A 4547-nucleotide genomic window follows, 5' to 3' on the forward strand; every position below is an offset into this window, starting at 1 on the left:
CTGCCTTGTTCAGGGGCAGAACGACAGATCTGTACCTTGATCAGTTCAGGATTTGGAACTTGCAACCTCCCGGTTACTAGCCAATGTTAAACCACCAGGTACCCTGCCGCCAATAATGTGTCCCTGAACATTGTGCTGGCCACCAAGCTGCATTAATTACTGCAGTGCATCTCCCTCCTCGTTGTACCTTGCACCAGATTTGCCGTTCTTGCTGTGAGCATTTACCCCACTCTTCCACCAACGGCACCTGCAATTTCCCGGACATTCTGCGGGGAATGGCACCTAGCCGTTCACCCTCCCGATCCAACAGGTCCAGAAGTTACTCAGTAGATTAGATACTAACCACTACTTAACCACTACTACTACTACTACTACTATACTACTACTACCCACTACTACCACATACTACCCCTACTGTACTACTATACCACTACTACCACTACCACTACTTACTACTACTACTACTACTACCACTACTATTAAACTACTATTACTACTATCACTACTACCACTACTACTACTACTATCACTAACTACCACTACTACTACTACTATGAATACCACTACTATCCTACGTGACCACTACTACTACTTACTACTACCACTACTAACACTACTTTACCATACTACTACTATCACTACTATTTACTACTACTACTACTACTACTACTATCACTACTACTACTACTATCACTACTACTTACTACTACTACTATTAATACTACACTACTCATCACACTACTTCACTAACTGTCGTAACTACTACAACTACTTACTATCCACTACTATGCACTACACCACTACACTATCAACTACTACTACTACTACTACTACTTACTACTCTAATACACTATTCCACTGAGTACCCTACTTCACTACTTAATACACTAATCTCACTTACTACCCACTACTAGATACCACTACTATCTACGACTACATCGACTACTTCACAACTTACTTACCTACTACTACTACTACTCACTACATCCTATGACTACTCCTACTACTACTACACTACTATTGAATACCACTAACTATATCACTACTACACTGACTTAATACCACTACTATCACTTACACTACTACGGTACTACTAATCACACTCTTACTAACTACTATACACTAATACGCACTTCACATATCACTACTACCCCTCCCCCCCCACTACTTACTACTACTACTACTACTAATACCACTACTATCACTACTACTACACTACGACTCTACTATTAATACCACTACTATCACTACTACACTACTACTACTACTATCTACTTACTACTTACTACGTACTAATACTACTCACTACTACCACTAATTAACACGACTACTAACATACTACTACCCTACGTACTACTAATATCACTCACTACTACTACTACTAATCCTACCATACTATCACTACTACCACTACTACTACTACTAACTACTACTAATACCGCTACTTATCACTATACCACTTACTACTACTACATCCACTACTATTACTACTACTACGTACTACTACTAACGATTACTACTATACTACTATCCTACTATTACGACTACTTAATACTCAACTGATTCACTAACTACTACACACTAATACTACTACTATCACTACTATACTACTAATACTGTACTACTACTACATGAATACTACTGACCACTATAATCTACTACTAACTATACCACTACTATCACTACTACCAACTACTACTATCTATCCACTACTACCACTATGACTACTCGACTAATCACTAATAACCACATACTATCACTACTACCACTACTACTACTACTATCAACTCACTAGTTACGTACTACTAAATACTACTATCACTTACTACTACTACTACTAACTACCACTATTGACCGCTCCTACTACTACTACCCACTACTCACACTACGTACTATCTACATTCACTACTACTACCACTATTACCACTACTACTACCACTATTACTACTACTACTAATACCACTACTACTACTGTTACTACTCCATCCTTTGTTGATTAATAGAACTAATTTTCAGTATGATTTAAGACACCTTTCTCCTCTTCCTGCAAATTTACCCTCCGTCTAAATGTCCTGCCAACAAGATCGTTTCAGCTGATTCCAATGAAAGGAAGACTTATTTGTATTTTTTAAATTTCTGTCTTCCGCGTGAATGTTATTATTCTCTTTATTTTCTTTCTTTAGTATGAATGTTGCCATGCGTTATGGAAAAAGAGAGGAAAGGAAACGGCCCCTAAAATAAAATATGTCTGTGCCTCCACTTCCTCTGGCAGGAAATAGCATCTTTGATTTGAGCCACCACACACCGATGGTCAATGCATGCGAGGTGTTGCTCTCTCTCTGTTTATTTTACTGTGACAAACTGGTGTGCCCTTCCTGGCTTAGTCATACACCTCAGTGTAAAAGACAAATGTGTCAACAATATTATACCATCTAATACCCAAGGGAACATTCTGAATCTTTACTCCATGGCTAACTAGTCAGACATGGGATCAAACAGTATTCGATATCTTTCAAATAGTTTCAGTGTTTGCTTGATCCTGTCTGGAATGCCAGTTGGGCAGGATACGGGTTTGTACTTCAACAAATATTTTATTGGTTCCACTGAGCCAGGCACACTCAACCAAGCACAGCTGAAGACATGGAATGATTTTTAATACTATCTGAACCCAGGCTGGTTAGCAGTGCCATGTGTCTGATAAGACGTGAGGGTGAAAGTGGAACAATGTGACAGATATCCTCATCATGGATAGGGTGCCTAATGGCACACACTGGCTCCTCCTGCTCACACACTTCCAGCAGGAGACAGTAATGATCCCCATCAATCAGATTGACACCTGCCAGACTGATGGGAGCTAGAGAGAAAGTGTCCAACGTCTCTCCATATGGAGCATACCTGGTGATGTTTCATTCAGATTGGTCAAGCAGGCACAAACAAGCAGTTAGTGACATTCTGGTTACCAAGTTTGCAAGGTGAAACTCCATGTGCGACAAGCCAACGGGGCCGAGTTACAGAACCCACACATACAAATACTCCAATGCCAATGCTGCTATTCCTGTTGTCCCAGTAGTTTCCTTTCTTACAGTCATATTCTTAGATGTATATTGGGCAAGACGAACAGCTCATTTTGAAACAAGAAGTTGAGCTCAGTAACAGGAATGTTTGGCCTGATCACCGACGAGAGGGCCTATAGGGAGGTCAGAGAACTGGCAGAACAACCTCTCCCTCAATGTGAGCAAGACTAAGGAGCTGATCGTGGACAACAGGAAAAAGTGTGCCGAACAGGCCCCCATTAACATTGATGGGCCTGTAGTGGAGCGGGTCAAGACTGTCAAGTTACTTGGTGTCCACATCGCCAATGAAGTCTCATTCTCCCCCTCAGGAGACTGACAAGATTTGGCATGGGTCCCCAGATGGTTCTATAGCTGGTGCCAGATCGAGGACCAAAAGGCTCCTCAACAGCTTCATTGCACCCCAAGCCTGCTGAAAAATTAATTAAAAAAAAGAAATTAACTGCACTCTTTAAGGGCTTGCAAGTAACCATCTAATGGTAAAGGTAACACTTGTAATCAGCACGTGCCTGCGCCCAGAACTAAGCCTCCTGTATGTCTCTCCAGCCTGGTGAGTCCTGTGCCCAGAACTAAGCCTCCTGCATGTCTCCCCAACCTGGTGAGCCCTGTGACAGTTCCACATACCAGACTGCCCATACATCTCCTCACTCCAGTGAGCACATGTGACAAGTAAAATTTGGTCATTTCCTAGACAAAGGAATAAATGTTCTTAAAAAAAAAAATATTGGGGGGGGTGTTAATGAAATACTTCACAATCAGAACTTTCAGGAGGGTTTTAGTGAGATAGAAAGCAAGTGCATTAGAGCCACCATTAATATTAAAGGCATCAGGCCCTAMACACTGCTTCAAGCTCATTGACTGCAGAGGTCCAGTGATGCAAATGATCCTGGCCAATGCCAGAGAACCAACATTTCTTCTACTGGAACAAGCAACCTGATTACCACAACACAGCATTCAAAACATTTAAATTTAAAAAGAAAAACAAGACTAAAATGTATTAGAATCAATTTTATTTAAAACAATTGAAGTAGAGAAGTCCTGACAACACTTCCAGGTCACAGCACCTAGAAGACAACATATTAGTAACAAGCATACATGAAAGCAAAGACAGGTGGCAAGGCTGCATTTACACAGGCAGCCAAATTCTGATCTTTTGCCTAAGAGCCAATCAGCAAAAAGATCAATAAACTGCCTGTGTAAACCTACACAGCCCAAGTGGCATAAAAATACAGAGAAGCCGAAATCTCACCTCAACTGGTGGCTACAGATCCCACTTCATGTTCTGGACTCCCCTAGTCCACTAAAGCGCTGGACTCAGACGTAGGTAGTGCTGGGGCCTTTCTGCTTGGCAGATAGTGTGGTTTGTCTGTGGCTTTCCGACACTTGAAGAGCTGGGTTGAGTGGCTAGGGGAGGCCCTACTCCTACTGAGTAGGGTCTTTGAGCCGGTGGATTGGAGATCCGCCGTACAATTCTGG

At 41.5% G+C, this 4547-nt stretch overlaps 1 long non-coding RNA gene across 1 annotated transcript; it reads right to left on the reverse strand.

Moving 5' to 3' along the window:
* Positions 1-4066: 4066 nt before the first annotated feature.
* LOC112079807 (uncharacterized) lies at positions 4067-4541 on the reverse strand. The gene is made up of 2 exons (XR_002896061.2): positions 4321-4541; positions 4067-4135 (listed from the first exon to the last, which is right to left on the reverse strand). It is a non-coding gene; the product is annotated as an uncharacterized lncRNA (long non-coding RNA).
* Between the last annotated feature and the right edge of the window lie 6 nt (positions 4542-4547).

Source organism: Salvelinus sp. IW2-2015, unplaced genomic scaffold (assembly GCF_002910315.2).
Source record: "Salvelinus sp. IW2-2015 unplaced genomic scaffold, ASM291031v2 Un_scaffold9675, whole genome shotgun sequence".
In the NCBI taxonomy this organism is placed as follows: Eukaryota; Metazoa; Chordata; class Actinopteri; order Salmoniformes; family Salmonidae; genus Salvelinus; species Salvelinus sp. IW2-2015.